Here is a 24626-nt window from a genome sequence, read left to right on the forward strand (position 1 = left end):
GTGACATGGGGGTTGGCAGGAAGACACAAGAAGAATGAAAGCTGAAGAAAGCATCCTCTGCTAAGGCGTACTTAGTCTTTGGGAGGGCTGGGCTGCCCTTTTCAACCTAGGGTGAGAGCTAAAGTAGAGGAGAAGTGAAAGCTGGACGCTTATCATTGGGGCTGAAAGAAGCTGCCAAAGAAAACTGAGGTGTCAAACCAAAATCCATCTCTGAGGAATACTGAATATAAGGACAGTGGAGATTGTGTCTCGTAGATCAGTCAATGATTATGGTAGAGAGAGAGAGAGAGAGAGAGGAGGAGGAAGAAGAGAGAATGCTCAAATCCTTAGTGTGAGGTTGGGCAGAGGCTGCCAAAGGAACCCAAGTGCAGAAAAAATTGTCATCCTTGAGGAGCTTTTAGTTGTTGAGAGGATGGGGTGCCTACTCTGAGATGCAGAATGGGATTAGCATTAGGGTAAGAGAAAAGGAAAAGCTTTACTCTGAGTGAGGCTGGAAAACTATTCTCCAAGTGAAATGGGGGGCTAGTGCTAGAGATGTCTAGTCTCATCGAATTTATTTCATGAGTTACTACTGACATTTTTACTCTGCGTGTGAGGCCTTTGTCAATGCAATCTTTCTTGAAATTTCTTGCTGAAAATCTAGAATATTCCTCTTTCTACTCTCCAGGCAAAACTCAGCCTCTCCAGCCACCTATTGTTGCAGGGTGGGTTGAGTACTGGTAACACTGGGACTTTCCCATCTTCCTAGCCTCTGCAGTAGGCTCCCTGCTGCACTGGTTGACATACGGAATAAAAAGAAAACAACAACTAGGAATCAAAACACTTTAAAACATTCCCTAAAGGCAGTGGTAAAGCATTTATGTAATAATGTCTTAAGCCAGAACAAAATATTAAAATAAATATTAGGGGTGGGAGCAGGAAACTCAAACCATATTTTTCTCCTGGTGCACACAACGGCTGCTGCTGTCACCAGATGGGTGCCTGGGGGAAGGCAGCTCTCTGCCACGGTAAAGCAGAGAGGCCTCAGCAACAAGGGACTGAAGCATCAGTGCCCCGGAGGTGACAGACAATTTAAAGAGGTTTCATAAAATTATTGGCCAACATTTAACAGCGTGGATTGCTCAGATGAGCACCTGAATTCAAATTGGGTGCTCGATGCTGTGAGCACCTGAGCACAAGAGCAGCTTTGTGCAGGCAAGCAGGCCCACCAGACCCTGCAGGAACGTGCTTGGGGGTCTTGGTCCAGCTGAGCACTGCAGGAGGGCTGTGCTGACACTCCATGTCAGCTGTTTGGTAGTGCTAAAGAGGCTCTCTCATCTGAGAAGCAGTGGCTGTGGCTGGGGAGGTTGAAGATCTGTGTGTTTCTGGTAACTCATTATTTCAGCAACCTGGTTTCCAGTCTGGCTGGAGAGTACTGGGGCAGCAAAACAGAGGCTGGGAACCGCAGCCCAGGTGCCAACTGGGAGGAATACCCTGAACTGCATTTTCCTTCCAGGGAAAGCTATCATGTCACCACAACCTGAGCCCTCCTCTCTTCCACTATGGGATTTTTTCCTTAGCTTGCCCTCTTCTTCTTCTTGTTCAACTTGTCTGGGTGCTATCCAATGACCAGGGACATTGTAGTGACTTACTCTGGCATTTAACCCTAATAATTCCCAAGTGTGAGTAAAGCCGCTAGGACAAGGGCAAGTCCACATGTAGTATTAATAACTAGTACAGATTAGCTCAGCTGTTGTCACGCTAACTGAAAGCTGCAATATACTGTCAGGTAGATATACCTCATTAACTAGCCTATGCCCTTGGGATGAAAAAAAGAGTGATGCCTAAGGCACAATACCCTCTGATCAACATGCACATGGGGCTAGGACTGGGCACTGCCCACTCACACTGACATACAAGACACATATTTTCTCCCTGTGGGAGTTCCCATAGTTTTCCGTGCTTGCCATGTCTTGCAGAGTGCACACAGGTCCTGGCTCAGCAGTGCAGTTGCACTGGGAGAACATCACTGGAAAACAAGTCTTGTCAGGGCCATGGGAGTGAGTTTTCAGTAACTTTGTCTTGTCAGTGGTTGTGTGATGGTTCAGTTCATGCCAGGGAGTTGGCAGAAGAGCAGAAGTGGTCCAAGATGGGGAAGGAGGAGGACATGGCTGTCCTTTCCATAGCAGTAAGCAACATGGTCACATTAAGTGTGCCAGCAAATGGGACCATCATTCACCTAAAGGTTTCTGAAAATCCTAACCACTCTTCTTTTCTTAAATTTATATTCTAACTGATCACTCGTTTTTTTTTCAGGTCAAACTCCTATTCGTGACAGTCAAATGCTGACTGAAAATGCTGAAGTAAAAAGTTGCCTTGAAAACCCACAGCCAGTTTTTATGGATCTGGACTAGGAGGCTGAGCTTCCAGAAACATGAGGGAAAGCCAAGCTGTCACTAACATCAATTAATCTTTTTGAGGTTGCATTTTACATCATTTTAATTAACTTCTATTGAGTGTGGATCTTCATTTTTCAAATGGAAATACATTTATTAGAACACTTATTAAATACTTCCACTACACTACCACTGAAGATTGCTAATCAAGGAGGACCCCCAGCCATTCCCCTCCTTGCAGTGCTCTGCCTGCCGTTTGGTGCCTGCCTGGCTTCCTCCAACCCTTCTCAGTTACCTGCACCTGGGTTAACACATGGCAATGCATCTCTGTGGAGAACCTTTTCTCAGCCTGAACTATATGCCCTGCAGCTGGGGAGTTTCTTGGAAATGGTGAATTTATACTGCACTGGGCAGAGAGAGAAGGTAATGTCATGCTGTGCAGAAAATCCCATTAGTGTTCTTCCAAAGTGGCTTCAGGAGAATGCAAGCCAAATTCATTTTCCATTGCACTGCCAAGCTATTAACCTCTAAGTCTGCCATGTACATCTGAGGTGACAGAATAGGAAGCTTCTTGAGTTTCTTGAGATCCAGAAGTTCTCAGAGCTCCAAAGACTGAACCAAAATGACTGACATTTTCCCATACTCTCTGTCATGCGTTTGTCAAAAACAGCACAATACAATCAACTTTACCTGGTATCAGGAGAGAAGAAATAGCCTGTATAATAAGAAGATAAATAAATATTGAAAGTCTTTCAAAGGACATGGGTGAATCCTGAAAAACAGGACAGTGTTCGTTATCAGTGAACCAAGACACTCTTGAGACATGCATCCTCAGAAGGGGTACATTATAAATGCTGTTGGAAACTATCAAATTCAGAGCTCCAACTCCCCACTGACTCAAAAACACTTTGCAAGAGTTTGAGGAGATTGCACCTTTATTTTCATTTTTATTTGCAAAAGGAGATCAATGAAGTTATGAATCAAGGGTTGCAAGGCTTACCTTCATTAAGTAATACTGAGTGGTTGTGTGACCTGATATTCTTAGCTGATGTTTTCATCAGTTCTCTTGCAAAGAAGCTCCAAAGTCCAAGAAAATTCACATCTCCTCTGCTTGGGTGTGCGAATTCATGTGGAGGAACACTGATTCAGACTCCAGAAGTCCCATTCAGGCATGAACAAAAACGATGCAAAACTCTCCCTCTGTGCCTTCGCAGAAGGGATGTGGATCAGGTTACCTAAAGATACTTCTTGCAAATTAATTTTACTATCCAGGCCTTGCTTTTGTCCATTGTATGACACTGCCTGAATGAAATTGAGACCACCCTATTCCAACATGAATTATCCACCTGCTCGCTTTCATGGAAAATTCCAGTATACCTTATCACTAATTGCCTCGTACCATCCTAAATTAAATTAAATTAAATGTGATTAAAATTATTCATCCAGGCTGCAAACTTGTATAGACTAACTAAAAATATCAGATTTGGAAAATTTACCTACAAAAAAAAGTAATTTTTATTTTATGTCTGAGGAAATCCTACCGGACTAAAATCCTAAATCTGCACTGACTGAAATCTTTGGGAGTTTTGCTCTGTCGTTTAAAGAGCCTTTAATTACTCTTCCATTCCATAGGACTTCCCTGTAAGCATAAGGAGGTTAATTACTTCCTGAGTGGTATCTGCTTCATATTATTATTAATTATTTAGTAATTAATTACGAGGCATTGCCTCCCAGGGATGTGTGAGAGCTATGATAGTCACCGATAAAGACAGCCTTTGCCCCAAGGAATTTCCAATCTCTTCTTTTAACTTGCATGACCAACAAGATATAGCTTCATTTAAATGGTAGCTTGCCCAAAACAAGGGGGAAAAATGACAGTCTGTCCAGGACTGAGGAGGAGCCAGAGGTTTACAGGATAGGCAACGTGTGCACCTTTTACATGTTCATACCCAAGAGCAGCGAGCGAATGCAAATATTCAGCCTCAGATGCCTGTTCTCTGGGAAGTACACACCCAGTATTTGCTCACGCAATCTGCCTACCGGGTCCTGCCATGGCAGGAATGGCCAGCAGGCACAAGCAGGTTGAACGCAGGGATGGCAAAACAGGCCTCTCTAGGGGCTCCGAGACCAAACCACAGTAGCGGGAAGGCTGCTGTCCATCCAACACCCCTTTTACAGCTCCAGACGTGAGCTCTGGCTGCTGAAAGGCTGTTAAAAATATACCTTCTTGGGAGGAGATACAGCAGAAATAGCTTCTAGCTGTTCTCCAACTCCTGACAGCCCGTGCTGCAGTCACAGGGCAAGCTGCCGAGCCAGGGCTCTGCTCCGCCGCCCGCTGATGCAGCTCCATGGTGTGCACCCTGGTGAAGGCAGAGGGTAAGTGGCCTTACCCCAAGCAGACTTCACCCCATATTGTGAAGAAGAGCCATCCCAAGGGCTGTTCTCCTGCCTCTGAAGCTGGTAGCGAGGAGAGGGGAGTTCAAACGTACCAGAGCAAAGCAGTATGCAGCAGACTGTCAGACTTGACACCAGCTAGGGATTTCGCTGTTTAAATCCTAACTTCAGATTCAGTCTGTGTGGCAACAGGCTGAAAACGAAGCAGCAGGCAGCTTTTTCCAGTACTTCCAGAGTGCAGGTACCCAGCTGTTACACCCACTTGCTGGTCTTCCCTATTTTTTCTTCCGTGCAGCAGACAAGAAATTGAAAACAGCATCACAGCTTAAAAGCTTCTGTGTAAAAACAAATCTGCTCTTCTGCACAATTAGGAATTCACTAAATCAAAGTCACACTACCATGAACCTGGTGCCCCTCACAGAAGGTCTGGTGATGCTACTTCCAGGTTGAGCGCCCCTGAGAAGCAGAGGCTTTTCCCTGGCATCACGACATATGCAAAGCAGCAAGCAGCCTCCTGCACAAACACGAGGCTGCCCTACTTTCTGCAGATGACTGCCCCTCAACCATCTTCACCAGACAGTCTGATTATATTTCTTACACTGCAACACAGCTGTTCATAACTTGTCATCTGCACCGAGAACCCTGGCCAAGTACTCCAGCTGTATAATAGCTTTTTATTGTTGACTGAAGAGTCTCGGTACAAATGACTTTCCCTTATATCCCTGCAAATCACACAAACATTGCACAAGGCAGACAGTGATGCATTTAGAACCACCTCTTCCAAGTGCCAAAACTGTTTTAATGAGGGTTGTCTTCCTCCAGACACTTAGCAGTTCCCATTTGCCAAAACCCTTTTTGCTGAGAAGATACATGAGAAATGCTGTTGACACGTTGCTGGGCACACTTCTGGATTTGGAAGATGCTGCTTTCCTGGTTGGAAACCCATGACAAAAGGCAAGCTATTTTGTGGTGAGTTGATGCTTTTTGCTCCAAAATCAACAATGCTGAGTACGATGCTGAGTTGAAAATCTGCAGTAGAAGGAAAGGATGCCTGCAGGGATCATTGAATCATTGTCACTTCCAGGATAAGTAGCAAGGGACATCAGGCAAAGCTGGGAAAGGGGAGGTAGTTCAAAACAAACAGAAGAGAGTAGCTTTCACCCAGTGTCTAACAAAGCTGTGGAATTCCTTGACGTGGGATGTTGTGGATGCTAAAGATTTATTTACATGGTTCAAAAAGGACTGGATGGATATTTGGAAAAAAAATCTGTTGAGGATTGTTAAACACAAAGACAATGCATCTGACTTAGGAAATGTCTGACCTGAAATGTGTTGGAAAATGTTCTAGGGTTGCATCCTTGTATGTTTTCCGTCCTTTGTCTACTCTTTCTACAACATTGTCTGTTGGCTACTGTCAGAAATGGGGTAGTGGGATGCACCTGTTTTGTTTAACCCTGCATGGCAATACTTTTTGCTCTTAATGTGAAAAAATCCAGTGCACATTAAAAAAATAAATAAAAATGGGCATGACTCCTAGGCCACCTAAATCTGTGGTGCTTGCAATAATGACAGGATGCAATGTGCATTTCTTCTTACAAACTATAACCACCAAGAAACGAAGTACAGTAGCTAAGGCTGGCTTTGATGCCATTTGCCTACCTCCTGGCATCACGGTGCCAGCACTGTCATTATGTCCATCACCAGGGGATGATTTCCTCGGCTCTAAGAGCTTGCTTTACAATTCTGCACTGAGAAAACAATACCTGTGGAAACACAAACCCTTACCTAGAAACATCTGCAATGCAATTGGCCCAGTCTTTTCTCAGAAATCCCCTAAGGATTGAAACACCCCTAGCAACATGCCAGAGAGCTGCTTGGGCACAGCGATTTCAGCCATCAAATATATTCCGATAATGATGTTTTATATAGTTTACAAGGGTTCTGCAAAATGTGTTGCTGCATGTTGTTGGTGGTGGTGGGACAAGGGACGGAGGAAACTAATATATATTCCACTTCAGGCATCTTCACTAGCTTTACTGCCATGGGAAGCTGAGGTTTTATTTTTCTAGTCACGATGGGACAAGTATATACTTTTAACTGGCAAACTAATAATTAAGACATTGTGTATCCTACCACTTATACTGTCTGAGCAAGCCAAAAAGCATGTTTTTATTGCAAATTTTTAGATTTATTTCCTAAGGAAATGAGGTTCCACAACCAAGCTCGTATGTCTGTGTTCCTGCCACATCCAGTCCCTAACACAATCACTTTGGAAGCTGTTGTCTGGTTTCAACCACAATTGACACAGTGGGAAAGATTTTTATTTATTTATTTATTTTTAAAAAAGGAAGTCCCAATATAATTAAGAAATAGAAGATGCTGAATAGTGAAAACACGCATTATTAATCACCTCACTAAGGGAAAAACAGCAGTGCCAACAGAGCCTTTATTAGACAGCAGAGTTCAATCTCTAGACAGGCCCTTAGGAAACTATATCTCATTGCTTTTACTGCTTATGGACGTACTTCTTATGAGTTGAAGATAGTGCCTTTCATTGCCTGCAATCCAAATTAAAAAGACCCCACCAGGTCCTGATTAATATTCCCCACTGATTGCATGATGAAATGAGAAAGTATCAATAAGGCTAGATCAGAGAACAAGGAGGGAGAAGGGAAGGGTTCTCACTGCTTTAAAGAAGCATAAAATGATTTTGTCCTGTAAAGCATAATAATGCCTTCAGTGAAACACTGAAGGACATCTAATAAGGAAGGAATCTGACAGAGCAGGAGTGATTGAAAAAGTTAATTTAACCAGGGCTGAGTAGGACAACTGGGGTAAGAAAATTAATGATAAACTCTCCCAATTGTGTTGAAAGCCTAGCATAACCTGTGCTAAACAGAATTCTGTTGAGACAGGGTGTGTGGCCTTGGTCTCACCTTGTATATGACCTGGTCTGTGTTTCAGCAGTTTATCTGGGGCATGACACGTGCCAGACACTCTGATGCTTTGGCTCTGATACAGCTCATGACACAGGCAATCTCTCCAGCTCTCCACCAATGCTTAGGTCTGCTAGCTCTGTGCATTTTCTCCTCCAGCCTGCAAGTCCCTGTTCAGCTGACAGCTGGTACACATAGATGCTTCACCACTGCTGGATGACCATGGGTGGATAAAATGGGGCTTTCAGCACCTGCAGTGCTTCAGTGTCAGTCCTTCAGTTTTTCTAAGTCTGTGCATTGAAACGTGCTCTGGATTATCTGCAGTTAAAATATATATATATATATATATATATATATATATATATATATACATATATATATATATATATATATATATATAAATAAATGAAGTAATTCAATAAATCAGTTTAGATGACAACCAGCCTCACTTCTGTGAGGCTCAGATTTTTTTCCTCCATTATTTTTTTTTCTTCCTCAAGCTAGAAGAACTGAGATTGTAACTCAAAACTGCCTGGGAATCACCCAGTAGCTATAATATCCTCTCCACTTCAACGATATAGTCTTCCCCTTGTTTCATCTTCCCCACAGCCAAAGAAAGATAAACTTCCCAACAGCAACAACAACAAAAGTAGCCACACTTTGTCTGCACTTGGCTGGTTTTATACTAGATTCACTCCTTAAACAAGAATGATCTAATATCTGTTTACAGTTGTTTAAGACCTGAATCAGATTCAAAGCCTCTTACTGTATATACTTCAGTGTCAAAAATTTGAACACATTTCACTCCCCAGTCATGCTGCATGGTGTAGTCCAGAGGTTTCTTGCGGATACCTTCCTTTGGAACCAGCCTGAGCCCCAAACTTCAGTTAGCAAGACTTGCCTCTCAGAAGAGCTAATTTAGTCGTGGCTGCCACAAGCACATTATTTTCAGTTCCTGAGGTACCTTAAGGGGCTTTCTTTGTCTCTTCGCTGTCTCTGAGACCTTTGTTGGCTGTGTTAGGGTTCCCTGGCAATTCTAGGGAAGCCATGTAGTTATGGATGGATGTGTCAGTGATTAAGTCATCCAGGAGTGAGAGGGGAAAACGAAGACGAAACTCAAAATAATTCCTGGGCAGCCACAACAGATGGATGAGATGAGAAAAAGGAACATCCAGGGCTATTTCTCCTGGGGAACAGAATTGACAATCAGGACTGAAGTCATAGAAAAATTATTTTGCAAGTCAGCCAATAGAGTCTTTTGAAAAGATGGTGCTGTCAGAGGAAAACAGAAGACTTCGGGTGCAGGTGAAACTATTTGCAAAGAACACATGAGTCCTAACGCTCAGTCAAGTTTAGAAAAGGTGGCATGAAACCATCAGGGAGCCTTCTCAAACCCAAATGCATCTCTCTGGTTTCCTTAGTTCCTTATGTTTCTGGACACACATTTATTACCTTTTGCTGACAAATATTTTCTCCTAACCTCTTGTCACATTTGTATTTGCAGTCCTCTCCTGACTTCCTATCCCCCCTCTGCTTCATGAAAGATTTTATTTCCATGGTCTCTGGAAGTACCTCTTCTATGATGAAATCAGACCCTTTGCACAGAAGATGGTGTGCAGCCACCTCTGTGTGGCTGCACTTCTAGTGCCAAGCTTTAAGTGGTTGGCATACAGTCATTTGTAAAAGAACAATAATAAGTATGATGAATTCTAATGCTTTCCATGTCACAGTGCTCAGATAGCTCATAGATAAGTACATCATTGATATTTCACCAAGCAGCAGTAACTCAACTCCCTACAAAATAAAAAAAATATCCTCACAAAACCAACAGTTTATCATAATATTTATGGACAGATACCAAAAAAATCAATGGTTGAGGATCTACATCTATCACAAGTTGCAGAATATCAGAGCATCAACACTGCTAATATCAGGTCAAGGGAAGCTGCTTTAATTATCCAGATTCTTATGTCAGCTCATATTCACCTGACACCATTCGCTAGCATTAAAATGGATTTTCAGCCCCCTGCTTCATGCACCGTAGGCTGCACAGGAAATAAACCATCCCTTTTGGAGATGATATTTGTGACAATGAAGCTGATGCAATGGAGAGGTTCCCTCATTAGCACAGTATCCCTTGCACTAGCTTCATTTGAAGGCTGGGATCTCAGTCACCCCAGAAGGACCAGGGCTCCCAGGGGGCTGGGCAGGCCCTGGTAACCCACCCTTCAAGCACCCCAATACTCACTTTTTCATCTCCAGCCGGGGAAGGTGTCATATCCTACAAGGTTTTGAGATATTGAACAGAGCTGTAAGAGACTATTTGCAAGAGATGTAAGGCAACCTCAGCACAGGGGAGTTGCCCAGCATCACTGAAAAATAGGTAAAACAAGAAATTATGTACAAAATATGAGCATTATTATAATTATAGCTAATATATAAATATATAACATAATAATGGTATAATAGAGTAGAGATCGCTAAGCAGTCCTCTCTGCAGTGAGTGGTGCGTGCCAAGCACAAGAGCCAGTGAAAAGTGAAGGCCTCACATACTGCAGAGCTAATCATACCTTGGGCACATAAAGAACCCAGTATTTAGTGGGTGCTGGCAGTAATTTCTGTCAGCAAAGTGCAGACTGTAAGTCCAAATGAAACAGGATAGACCTTGGAAAGAGGAGCAGTTTTGTAGACAGTGGCAGCCGTTTTACTCTGCTGCAAAGACACATTTGCTAGCCTGGTTCCTACTGAAGGTTGTGAGGCAGTTTGGCCTTGTCTTTTCACACTCAGAGGACTGCACTGTGGCAACAGCAGGGTGAACACAAAAGGAGACACCCTGTATTAGATCAGACATTCATCTATACAAGTCTCCAGCAATGGAGTGCCTGGGAAGAAGCGTGAAAGTGAATCAAGCTTAGGGTAATATTTTCCCAAATGATTTCTAAGCCTGCGACCACTTGCAGCTCAGGGATTTCTTGAACCAACGCAGAGCCTTTGTATGTAATAACTCTCAATGGATTTCTCTTCTGTGAATTTCCTTCGTGATCCCTTGAGCCCACCTGAACTTCTAGCACCTGCACCCGCCTGTGGCAAGGAGTACTCGCAGCCTGACTCTGTGTGGTTTGAAGAGCTATCTCCCTACTTTGAGCTCGCCACATGCTAGCCTGTGTGTGTGTACCCGTAGCAAGGAAGAAGGCATGAGGAATCATCTGAGGCAGCCACAGTTCCCCCCTCTGCAATATTTAGACTCCAGCAAGCCTCCACCCTACCTCCTTTCAGTCTCTGAGACTGCAAGGCCCTGATCTATTTATTTGCTCCTGATGGAGAAGCTGTTCCATACCTCCAATCATCCTTCTCACTTGTCCCTGCTTTGGTGGCCAGTTGTCAGTGTCTGGAGACAGCACATGTACTCCAGGAAGGAAAATGGAGAGGGAAATGAGCTGGGAAACACTCTGGCTGGTGCAGAGATAGTCAGGGACCAGATCCTGTCAAAAGCAAAGAGCAGAACAAAGACCACAGCAAACACAGCCTTCATCATCTGGGATGGACATGGCAGAAAAATACCCATCTGAATTTGAAAGACAGTGCATGAGACTGATGGAGAATTAAAAAGTGCATTAGGGCTCTTAAACATGTCACCACAACAGCTCCATTGACAAGTGCTGTCACGCTCCGCTCAAACAATGCTTCAGGGAAGCCAGGGCACACTTCTGAGGAAGTGCATGAGAGCCCTATGAGATCCCTGCGTGTAATATATTACAATGAATTGTTAATGACCAGGCACTCACAATAAATGGCAATACCCACTTCACTGCGAGGCGTCCCGTTGTGCAGCGGGAATCCTTTGTCTCCCCGGCAGTCTCACCTGGCTCCCCGCTTTGTTCCTGCCACCGAGACATCTCGCGCCGCAGAAGGTGCTGCTGGAAGACGAAACTCATTTCAATAGTCACGGAAAGGCAATTCCTCATGAAATAGCTCATTTGCCTATTAAAAAGCAGCAAAGCTCTAACCTCAGGTGGTTTCACCCCTGCAATCTGACAGCTAATTTTAACCTACAAAGATTTTTATTTTTCCTCCCAGAAAATCTAGACTCTTACTTCTATCTCAAGGCTCTCTTTTCTTAATAAATACCTCTTTACAGAAAGTACTTAACATCTCAGCACATTTAGCAGTGGAATGAGGTGATAATGTACTAGCAGCACCAAAAACGGCTGCCCGCAAATATAATTCATCTGCCTAATCTTTCCCTAGTAGATACACCATTAAGCAGGAAGGACTTTACCAGGGCATAGAAAGGGGAGAAAGGATTGAAATTCCAAAACCTCATCAATGGATGAGATGCCAACAACCACACACGTACAGCGCTAATGGTACCTCAAAGCACCAGAATCCCAGCCATTTTTCAACCTTCCTCACGCTGCAGCTCGCTGTCCCCACAGCTCAGCTGTTGGTGGAACATGAGACCATTTTCCCTCCCATTTTTGTGCCTCATTTTCCTTTCAGCATCCAAGTGTCAAGAGTGCCAGGTTGGTAAGGCTTTTGCTTTCTTGTCAGACCCCTCACCAGAGGAAAAATGAGCAGCAGCAAGCTGGAGCAGCTCTAGGGGCAATGCCACCAAGAAGTAGGAATCTGCTCTTTCTTCCCTCTCTTTTTGTTGCTCAATATTGATCACACTTCTGTAACCATGAGTTTTCCTAGGTGGGAAAACTCCATTGCTTCTTTTTGCCTCACAGCATTCGGTATGTTAACTAATTACAAGTGTGACGAGCTGAGTCAAGCCCCTGTTCAGCAGGGCCTAGAGTTAGAGCATTGCCTGGAGTCAATCTTGATGTCACTGCAGTGAAACTTTGAAGGATGGCACCAGAGGGCTCGGTAGGTGCCCCTGAGTGATGTGATGCTCCCTGCCTGTGAATCAGAGGATCATAAAGGACACGGCTTCTAAGCACCCGCATCATGACTGGCAGCCTCTCCTGCTTAGCCAGCCACGCTTCAGGCATGGGGGCTCCCATCACTCACCCAGCAGCCTTCTGCCAGCTCAGGCAGTTGCCTAAGCCTGGCTGCCAATGCTTAAATTAAGCTCACACTCTTTAAGAAAAGTATGATATCCCTCATCTGAATGTTTGCTTACCAATCCAGAATGCTCCCAGCTTATCGAGTGCATCTCTCTGGATAGCACATCCAGACACATGCTCTGCCTGGCAGCTGTTAAAAGGTGTGGGGAGCAGCAAAGGTGCAAGGGGGCTGAGGGTGAGCCAAGGGAAGAATAAGCTGGCTTTCCTTGATGGCCAGAGCAACCTTACGTATAGCAGCTTTCTGATATTTTATTGGCATGAGCATACAGCTTCCTCCAATAGCTCATCTCTGGCTGTCACTTATAGAGCCAAACCCAACCATGTCGCTTTGCTCCGCATTCAAAGTTTCAGGCTTACCTGCTACTGGAAGCAGAAAAACAAACAAACAAACAAATAAATAAATAAAGCAACCTTTGGGCAGCCGAGCTGCAGCCTTAGCTTTATGTTTTCTCCCAGTACAAAATCATTCCAGGTTTGCTGAACGCAGCACACAGGCACAGAGCCTGCAGCAGCAGGTTTGCATCAGGCCCAGGGGGAAGGGTGCTGCCGCTGCTCTGCTCCCTGGGGGGCAGGGGAGGTGCTGGCTGTGCAAACACCTCCTCCTGCACATTGGTCGGACTTGCAGTAAACCTGGTGAAAACTGCTGGTGTAAATCCCTCCATGGGCTGGTAAGCATCAGTCCTTCCCTCCCTGCCTTTCGCAGCCAGCCAGGAGCAACATGAAGAATGTGGGACCAAGGGTTTCCAGATCTCAGATGCTGAAGTATTTTAATTGCACTTCAGAGAAATTCGGCACGTAGCATATGAAACATTGCAGGCAGAGAAAATAGCTGCTCTGGAAAATGTCTGTAATTTTCAGGGATTCCTGTTATCGCTGACTGAATCCAAATATTTTTGCCCTTGGGTAAATGCCCACAGTTCCCCCGTGCCTCTTAGTGCTCCCTACAGCGGCCGAGCAGGATGGCGCTGGGAAGGATACACAGCCGAAGCACGAACACAGAATCCCTCGGCTAACGAAGGGGGCTTCTCCGCTCGCTGACAGCATGCAGACAGAGCTCCTGCTGCAGGCTCGGGCAGGGCTGGCCGTCTGCATGCTCTGAATTGCAACAAAGAGACGGAGCTGAGGGGGAGCCGCTCATGCGGCTTATGGCCTCCTGCTCTAGAGAGGAGAGGCCTATTTCCTCCCTCGTGAGGGAAGGGAGCCCCTGCTCAGTCTGATGTTGGCATTCATTATTTATGGAGGGATGCAAACACGTCTGACGCATGGATTTATTTTTTTCCCCAGCACCTTAGGGGCTGTCAGAAGCAGAAGCAGACAGAAGCGATCTCCCCTTCTGATCCCCCTCCTCCACACAGGGGCTGGCGCAGACGTAGCCCTCCCCTTCCCAGGGCTCACACGCTGCTCCTCCTAGCACCATTTCGAGGTCACCAGCGTGGCAACACTCCAGCAGGTTAAAATGTCTGTAAACACCGGTCTGCACTCTTTCTAAATGTTTGTTATATAGATATCTGACATTTATTTTAGACCGAACCCATGGTTTGGTGCAAGCCTTTGTAGCATGGCAGTGTTCAGCTCTGTCCTCCCGGAGACGAAGAACATGACTTCTGACACGGGTTGACTCACGGGTTAATCCCTGAGTAGATGAGATAATTTATACTGTATCCAGCAGCGGCAGCATAAAGCAAACCCAAAGGTCCAGCAAGGCTTACCTCAGCCGCTGGATGCGTCCCAGGGACACAATTTGTCATTTCCACACAAGGGTGTACAAGTCTATTAACAGCATCTTCCACCTCAGAGAAGACAGAGTTTACATGGCCCCAGACTATTGCAATCACCCCAATGATGTTAAACATGTGACAACAAAATAAAACTGACATACACACACGCACTTACATACTCTCAAGATTTACGACCTAGAGACTGCCAACCAAAAGCATGAAGAGGAAGGAGACATCCACAGCTCTGCCTGCTTCCAGCAGAGGCCCACACACACCTCAGAACACACTGAGGCATAGGCTGTGCCCTTTGGGTAATGAAGGGAATGATTAGTGGCATTATTTCCTTTATATTAAAATTATCTGGGGACTAATGGTTCTTCTACAACACAGCAGGCCACCCCTGCCCTCTGTCCCAGATGACACAGCTCTGAATGCCTCAGGGTGGGTTTCCCTGGAGCCAAACCATGCCCCTCGCTGACAGAAATCCTGCTGCAGCAAGAGGCAGTGATCAGAGAGCTACGGACACGGGGCGGAGATGTAGGGGATGCCCAGCCGTCCCTGTGTGCTGAAGCAGGATTAATGTACCTGATCTGTCCCTGGCAAACCTTTGTACACCGTGGACATCGTGTTTCCCCACGATGCCACCTTCCTTCTCCACCAAGTTTCTGAAACTGTTAAACCAATCTGACCTGCTCCTCTTCCCCACACCTGCCAGGCCTGTTCCTCCTCCCTGTGCTTGTAAGTGAGTGAGTTGTAGCCTGAGCTATTTATTGGATGCCTCCAGCCTTGAAGTCAAGGAGAGGAAAGCTCACGTCTGTATCGGTCCTTTGGGGCAGCTCTCATCACAGCAAAAAACAGAGCCCTTGCTTTCCCTGTTGGCTTAGCTCAGCCATTCATCAGGCAGTGGAAGGCCGGATTGCGTTACTGCATTGTTTATTGCTCACAGAGTTCACAACATGCTCACTAAGCTGTGTTTGGTTAATTAATTAATTATTTTTTTAAAAAAAGAAAGCACAGGCTACTAAAGGGCAAGGAGGAGTCCTGGCTTTGGTCTTGACCCATGTCAGTGTGGGTGGTTTCTGCCCTAGAACAGCAATGGGGCAGCTGGGCAAAGAGGATCTGAGGGCTCTGAACTGAGGGCAGGGGAGGACTGGGAAGGCTGCAGTAATAAAAAATTAATAAATGCATTTTTCCTCCAAATCCATTCAGTAAGCTCATCATGAACAAGAACAGGCAAAACCCTTTTTCCCTAAGCCAATGCCCATCGTATTGTGCAGCTCATTGTATTTTGTGCATATAAAACGTAAGTTTATATGCGTGTGTGTATGCACGTATTATGCCCTTCTCTGCATCTATGAAGTGGTGATAGAGAAATCCTGTTGTTACCAACACCTTTGACATGCTCTTCCTGCAGTCAGGTTATGCATCCGGTCAGATGTGCTGGGCTGCAATGCCTACTGCTGGCTTGTTTCGCCTTGCACGGAAATGTTTAACAGATGTGATTGCATCTAGCTACTTGCAAGAAATCACTCACACAGCAGGTACCCAACATTTTTTTTCCTTCTTACCTTTGCAACGCTTTCCCTCCTGAAGGAGTTGAGTACCAGAAATTCATTGCATGTCATGGGAGAAGGTCCTGAAGCTGGAAATGGGATTTTGACATATGCTCTGTTACTAATTTTCTGTGTCACCTTAGGCAAGTCATTTAATGGACCTGTAGCATGCTTTTCCCACCTGGGAAGCATTTACAGTAAGAACATCTGTATAGCCTTTTGATAATGATCGTTGAAACGTACCACTCAGCCTAAAAATAAGAAGATAAAAAAATATAAGAAATGTCTGACTGTCCCGCAATGAACAGCTGTACAGACCAGTTCTCTGTCTCTTATAGTGGAAGTAGAAGATGCTACCTAGTGACAGCAAGCCAGCCTAGCCACTGCCTGTGGCCCATTACCCACATCTATCCCCAGCATCTACAGTCATTGGACTACAGGGGTTGGAGGGTACATCCCTGCCTATTCTTTTTAGTAACTATTTATACACCTGTTTATTTATACACCACAAATTTGTGCCACATGGAAAGCTGGGAGAGCTTCCTCAGTGGGACATGCTGCCACATGAGACATGCTTCATCCGGCGTTCTTCCTCACCGTGCTCTGTACCTTGCTTTCCTCGCACGCTCTTCCCCATGTGCAGGTGTGGGCAGAAATGCTCAGCACAGCCCAAGGGTTTTACACAGAGAACTCAAAGAGAGTCCTGGGTTTAGGAAACCAAACAAGTAGTAATTAAAAATAAGTGGGCGGGCAGAAGCTGTACATTCCCTTGCCCCATCTGGAAATGTAGTGGTGGATTTAGTATGCCAATACTGACATTTTAATTAATCACTGTTTCTAAAATGCTTTGTGGATGAAAGCCTAACACAGTCAAATTATTATTAATAATACTTCTCTTCTTCTATGTGAAATAACATTTCACTTTTTATTATTACATTATCATGCATTAATATTATATAAGATTATTAGTAATAGCAATTGCATCTCTCTTTATATGGAAAAGGATATCTTTAGTTCTTTCCAGAATAAAAACAATGATACTACTTATTAAAGGCTTTCCCTATAATTTAGCCAATAATAATTTTATCACTGAAATTAACCACATAGTCACAGGCTGGGACAGTCATAATTAACAACAACAGAAAAGAAATACAATGCCCTCCAGTAAATAAAAGCAGTCCTCCCTCCCTCTCTGTCCCCCCACCATGTACAAAATACATAGGGGACCCTGTTGTCATAGTAACTAGCATTACAGCTTGCTTTCGATAATTAATGGAGGGCTTTGCTATTACAGTATTCTTGAAATTTCACTTTCCCCTGTGCTGCACTGCAGAATGCAGTATCATTTCCCCATTCATAAATATTTCATTACCACAGTCTGCTGTGTTTCATCATCACTGATAACACTCAGCCTAATCCACCCATTGCTGAATTCATGTAGCCCTGTCGGTAGAGCAACTTTCATTTCCTTCTTCTACTTCTGCAGTCTTCATTTTTCTTGCTCAGTGTTAGCTGGCTGCAAAACTGTCATTGCAGGCTAAGCACAGAGACCTTTATTTTCTTACTCTGAAAAATAAACATGAGTAGTAAAACGTGAGCTCTGCCCAAGTAAATAACATACAGACACACACGGACAATGTTTGTATCACAGACATCATTTGTGTGCATCACCAGAGGTATTTAGATCAGCACTGCAGAGAAGAATTACAGTATGTTACTGTAGAGGGAAACCCAGAATCTGATTCAGCAAGATCTAGGGGTAGCTCTAACACTCTGTTGTCCCTCTGATGACAGCTATAAGCAACAGAAGTGGTGCTCTTACCCAGGGAATGGGTTGATGCATAATATATTTTGTAAGTAACACATAAAAAGAGAATACCCAAAGTCAGTGGCACGAACAGTTGTAGTAGAACAAACATCAAAGAGAGAGGAAATAATTTTCATTATTTTCCTTAGTATCAAAATTCTTAATCAAATTAATTCCAAGGTGATTACATACATAACTTCTACTGATACCCACACACAGAGTGTTTGTGTTTCCTTTTTGAGCCTCACTTGACATTTTTTTTACTGTTTTTTCTTTTTATTTTGCTATCCCTTTGAAACCAGCTGCTAGCCAAAGACTGAAAGACCTTAAAGAGTTAGTGCTGGCCTCTTTAATGTCATCTGCAAAGTCTTTCTCCTGAAACTCCATGACAGACTTGTCTTAGACTTCCTTTATAAGAGAGGAGACCAAGGCGGCCAAAGAGACAGAAAATGCCACGTGTAGACAGAAAATTGCATATAATCTGGACTGTTCTGTAATGTTTCAAACAGTTTTCCTCTGGGAGGGGCTAAATTCTGGGATGAGAAACCTTGGCACAAATGAGCACTAATGGAGACAACTGCATGCATCGCTTGACAGGCACTGTACACACGTACAAGGAAAATTTGTTCCATCTATTCTGCATGTAGCAGAAATACCTCGGTAAAAAATTGCATAGCCAATGCAATAAATAGTAGTTATTTGCCTATGCCATGCAATCTGCAAGACTTGCTAGGATGTCATTTATGTTGACACATTTAAAGAGAAACTCTGAGAATCCATTTTCTTCCAAGCACCATTAAAAATATATATACTTTTTTTCCCACATATTTTCAATTCAGACTCAGTAGATTCAGGCAGCAAGAAGATAAAACTGGAAGTGGAAGGAGGGAATCACAAGTATTATTTTGCTTCTTGAAAAAAAAATAACAAAAAAAAAATCTGCTAATTCATATTCTGTTCCTTACCAGGAATTATGATAATCTTATCTTGCATAAAATAAGCTCCTGACTTTTAGCCGGGACTGAATACACAGAACAGATCAATTCACAGGAGAGTCCAGGGATGCTTTTCCTCTCCACATGGGACATGACTGTGATGAACCATCTTCAGTTTTAAATGAGCTGGTGGGATTCTTGATCCAAGTGTGTTGGGATGGCAAGCCTCATGGTGCCAAGCAACCCCTAGTCAAAGCCAGAATGCCCAGTGTCAGTGCTCAGTGGAGATGTCTGCAGTACTGTTTAAAGGCAGGACAAAACACCCGGATTGCCTGCCAGCTGCATTGTGAATCTGCACACCTATATTAAAAGATTATTCCAGGAGAGGTGGTGGCCAAGCATGCTTAGTGTGGGACCAAGCTTTTGCTCGTGTAATCCAAGTGGACCACGCCAACCTTTGGAGAGCATGTGATGTCCCAGTCTCCCCACCCACAGATACCCCAAGTTCAGCCTTTCTGAGCTGAGTATTAATGCTGTTTCCAGCCGTGCAGCAGGACGCTACAAGTTTAAATCAGCCAGAAGCCACCACTCTTCACCGTGCTGTGTAAAATTGCTGTGCAGCCCGTACAACCTGAACATGTCAATCTTGTATGGCATCTTACCTCCAAGAAAGAGCAGCCAGCAGGTTATTTTCAGCCATGCTCCTTGTAGGCTAAACACAAGGGGTTGGAAATTCCCCAGCTTGCAAAGAAAGCATTTCATGAGGGAAACGCATACTGGGGCTGGAGCCAGGTTCCCTGACATATCCAGAGGAAAAGGGACATGGACTAGAAGCCATTCTTGTGAGTAAAGTGAGCTCTGGTTCCCCACACAATCATCCTGCTGCCTCATGTTGCATTACTAGCATACAAATAGTTGTGTGCAGCCTTCATCCATCCAAGAACTGTCAGCATCTAGCTCTTCAACTTAACAGTTCACAGGGGCTTTTTTGCTTTGCTTTGTTCAGGTTTAGGAAAAAAAAAATCATATGGATGAGTTTTGTGCAGTGTATCCACCTGCTCTGAGAATTTGCTGGTAGTGACACGTGAAGAGAAATTACTCCTGACAATAAAGGCTATAATGTATTTTCCCTACTATTTTGGACTGAAAGATGTACTCGAGTGCGTGGGTGTTAGAGAGAGAGCAAGAGAGTGAGTGCATGTGTGGGCTTATATGCAATTGCCATTTTATCTTGTTGTTAAGTTTCCCTATGCTTTCCCTGGTTTTTAAAGAGATTTCTTAGACCCTTGTTTTCTTCCTCCCATCTTCAGAAGCTCAGTCTTACTGTCACCACCAAGTGTATCCACCTCCTTCATAAAATCTGTGGACCCCATTCCGCAACCACATCCATTAGCATGGGATTCTTCATCAGCAGAGCAGAAAGTCCTCACTCATTTTCATTCCGAACTATAAAACAGAAACAACAGAGAGCAAGGACGTTCATGTTACTTAAGTTGGTGCCTTCCTCCAATCTTCAACCACTTGTGCTGCTCCCCATCTCCAAAGTGGCCTTTCTTTATGCCTTCCAACTTCTCTCAAAACAGCTTTTAGCACTTGCCTCTCACCAGCTCCATTGATGCCAGCAGACCATTCAGTGCAAGCCCTTGGAGATCCCCATCACACACCTGGGCCACCAAAGAGAAGGCCTCACATGCCCGTCTGGACACGGAGCTGAATGACCAACCACTGCCACTGCCCAGACAGCCCGCCCCTGGTGACAGATTGCAGACAGTCCCCAAACCAGCAGAAGTCGCCCACATTTCATCATGAACATAACGTTCGTGCTGCGGTGCCTCAGCCCACACACCCACCAGGGCCCCATGGAGAAGCTGAGCTGGTTCCAGCATGGTCTCCTTGGTTAATGCTGCATGTTTGAACAGGCCCTCGGCAGCTGAAGCACTGCTCTTCTCAGCCCTCCCTCAGCACAGAGACACCCAACTTCAGCTCTGCACAGCCCAACGCGTCTGCAAGGGCCTGGCTAAAGGTGAAGAAACACCGACTGAACACAGCAGATGGTATTCACCAGCTCTCAACACCAAGTCCTTGCAAAAGGGCTTCAGAGATGCAGAATCCGCTCCCGCCCACCATATCAACAAAAAAGCCAAGGGAAAGCCACCCTGTGGTTCTCTCACCGTTGTGTTTTCATTTTTCGGAGCTGTTCATCATAGGTGAGCTGGAGAAGAAGATTCAGGGAGAGGAAACCCCAGAGCTCAGCAAAGTGTCCAGGAAGCCCAGAGCCAGACAAGCAGAGGTACTTCAATGTGCAGCCTCGATGCCATAAGTTATCCCCAGCACAATATATCGCTTTTCGCTCTTCTTGCAGTGCTAAGCTATTCTGTCACCATGGCGACCAGCTGAAGTTCAGGGACCCGCTTCCTGAGTAGCCCTTCTCACTGTGCTACACCAGACACCATAGTCCCTGTGTGATCGAGATGTACTGTGATGCAAATGCAGACATTGGCTCTTGAAATGTCCATGCTAACACAGCAGGCTTGTGCAGGCAGTGCAAAGCAGGTGGTGCTTGTTACCTTTGGAGGTCTCAAAACGTGGCAGAGGAAAACTGGCGTCATCATTCCCATTTTACAGAAAAGCAAACTGAGGAGAAGTGACCTCTTCATGGTCTCACTGGCCAATGCCATCACAGGAAATAAAAAGAACAGCCCCCAGCTCCCACTTCAGTAGATCACATCATTTATTGTGGTACTTAGACCCCCTTGGCCAAGCTGGATCTGTCCTCTGCTTGGTTTTTGTAACCACATCCCTCCTTTTACCTAATAAGAATTCAACGTCTAAATAGGAAGCAATGATCTCTGACTTACCTGTGCTGTGATTTTGCTGCCAGATTCCAGATGAGGCCCCTTCCCCCCCCTTTCCAGCCTCCTCAGACCAGCAGCCACCAAGCAAACAGAGGTAAGGGACCTACACAGCCTCTTGCCAGTGGACATTCTTCTCCCCAAACAAGACAGTATAACCAGCCTAAATGCTATATCATCTAACAGCAGCTGATGAACAACCTCCAGTCTGAGTTTCTTGATCATGTTATTAAGGAAGGTAAGATTGTAAAGATGCATAAGTGAAGAAGGAATGTAAGTTCTATTTACACACACACACACACACACACAAAAGCGTAGGAACGCGGGTCTGACCGAAAGTCAAATACTAATATATAGTCTAAGTCCTAGGACTACTTGAAAGTTTTTGGACGGAGACTTTTTGAGCCATTTCAGGGGAACCTTGCACTTTCAGCAGGTCATGTGGTGGAAGATGTTGGCGCAGCCATTTTGTCAGCTGCTGTAACACTAAGAACCTGCAAATCCTGAGAACTCCAGACCATGAAGTGGTCTTTTAGTGGCTTTCAGCCTACTGGTGGTTTTCAAACTGTTGACTTCTCACCAGCACATAAGGAAACAGCAAGTCCTCTAACATCTCTGAATGCCTCACCCACCTGTGAAAAAAAAATAAAAGAAAAAAAATAAAAGACTCACAATTTTTAAAATAAATTCTTCTAGGCTCTGGTATTTGGGAAGTGTGAGAGTGGCAGAATTTTGTCTCAAGCTTGAATGGGTATCTTGTCCTGATGAAATGCTAAAATTTCTGGTGGATAAAAGTGAAAACTCTACCTCCAACCAACCTCTGTGAATAAGAATAAAAAATAGTCAGAGGAAAATTGTGACTGATTTATGTATGACTAGATAATACCCCAAGTAGCTAAATCTGTAGTGACTATTGCATAAAAACCTCAAATATTAGATAAATCTGTCTAGTGATATGTAAAAATCAGAGGTAGTCAAACTATACAGTACCTCGGCTGTTCAGTAATCAATCACTTTATACAGTAATATTTGCCATCTGCATTAATTGTGTTTGAATAATTGTGAAGCTAACAAATATTAAATTAAACAAATTAAACAGATAATGTAAATGAGATCAAATAATTTTTAATGTCATGTGAGTCAGTTCCATGGTGAGCATGTGGCTTCAGAAGGATGACGTGTTCAATATGCAAGTTCTCACCTAGCTCATCTCCTTCCTCTTTCAAGTCAAATGACTCCTCAATGCTGTCATCTAAGAAAGTCTAATTTCATGCAGAATAACAAAACAGAATTATGCTAACATCTGTATTCCGACCATTTTCTCTTTCTTTTAACTCTGATTTGTGAATGCTTAATTAAGAAAACAAAAAAATAAGAAAATAGTTGATGTCCTCCATATGAATGACAACAAACACATTTCACTTTAAAACAACAATATTAAAAAAATCTAACAATACATTTCACTTTTTCCAAATTGCCTTTCCTAGTTCCATATACAGATGCCTCTATTTCACATTTGCAGACTTCTCTTTTCCACTGGGGCTTGCTTGCTCTCTTTGCTACACTAAATGAGAGTCCCCCTGTCCTCCAGCAATTCAGAGAATGGAAGTCAGGACGCACAAGTCTTGAGATAAGAACTACACAAAGAGGCAGCCTTTGCCTACGGCAGTCTCATCCAGGCAACAGGCCCACAGAAAGATGTTATGTCATGAACCATATATCTAGGGCCAACAGCCTGAAAAATAAAGCTTCTGTAGGAAACACTCTTTGAAAAGTCACCAAGAGGTGAGAGCGTGCGGGTGATGTGGGCCAACAGAACCAGCAATGACACGACCAGCAAGAGTGACTTCGTGCCTGTCCTTGAAGCCAGTCCAAAGTGGTTCAGTTCTGGGTCATGCTAGTTCATCAAACTTCTCCCTTCTTACCCCAAAGCAACCCGTGAAGCCAAGTTAATATTGCCAGGATCTTCTACCTTGAAAGCAGAGACATTGGGAAAGGCTGTTGCAAAAGAAACCCATGCCTCGATAATTTATCAATGAAATTCTTCCAAACTAAACCAATTCTTGTATAGTTTCGGTTATAGAAGTTTCTCATCATATTCCACACTAAACTGCTGCATTGGGTTCTGTTTGCCACTAAAATGGTCTGTTTCAGTCCAGTGGTCAGTACACTTTAGATTCAGCTGAAACAATTCTCACATTACGTGAATGCACATGTGCACACACCCAATCTGAAATGTGTTTTGGGATTTTCTGGACTACAGGAGTTCTATCAAAATAAGTCACTACTGTAATCATTACTCATGCAACAACTTTCCCTTCTCCATTTGCAATGCTATTTTTGAATAGCATCACTGGCCTAGGGAACACTCAATCTGTCACTTTTCATACTATTAAATAAACCTCCATTTTTTTTCTTAATTCTTGTTAATCTTTTCTTTTTTTTTTTTTTTCTTTTCAGTTTTATCTCCATTTTACCCTCTGAGCTTAGAACAGTCAAAACTCGTTATAGAGAACATCATATATAGGAATTAGAAATGGAAGGCACCTATTAGATCACCAGTACATCTTTCTGCCAATTAAAGACTGTTCTCTGGAGTACCTTTTTTTAATACTTTGTCTGGTCTAGCTTTAAAAAGGACCAAGCAGTTGGGCTCCTGTCCTTTCCCTCGGGAGACTGCTCTACAGCAAAATACATCTCACTGTCAGGATATTTTACCTTACATTCAGCCTGACTGTCACACCATTAGCCCTTGTTACATCCCTGCATGTCAGGCTAAAAATTCCTCTCTTGCGCTTGGGAGAGTGGGAGGGTGTTCGTACTCATCAAAGAGCTGCATGTCTCACAAACCACACATTTGTTAGTCATTCCTTAGCTAGGCTGTGCATCATTTTTAATTTGAACTCATCTACCTGTACTTCCACCTCTCCTGATCAGTTTTGTCACTCTTCTCTAAAAATCTCCCAGATTTGTCAGAACCCCTCTGG

At 44.0% G+C, this 24626-nt stretch overlaps 1 long non-coding RNA gene across 1 annotated transcript; it reads right to left on the reverse strand.

Annotated features, from left to right (window-relative positions):
* Positions 1–8104: 8104 nt before the first annotated feature.
* Positions 8105–22667, reverse strand: LOC137850588 (uncharacterized). Its single transcript, XR_011092655.1, has 5 exons — positions 19450–22667; positions 17418–17611; positions 16061–16296; positions 11043–11622; positions 8105–10077 (listed from the first exon to the last, which is right to left on the reverse strand). It is a non-coding gene; the product is annotated as an uncharacterized lncRNA (long non-coding RNA).
* Between the last annotated feature and the right edge of the window lie 1959 nt (positions 22668–24626).

This window comes from Anas acuta, chromosome 2, assembly GCF_963932015.1.
Source record: "Anas acuta chromosome 2, bAnaAcu1.1, whole genome shotgun sequence".
NCBI classification, from domain to species: domain Eukaryota; kingdom Metazoa; phylum Chordata; class Aves; order Anseriformes; family Anatidae; genus Anas; species Anas acuta.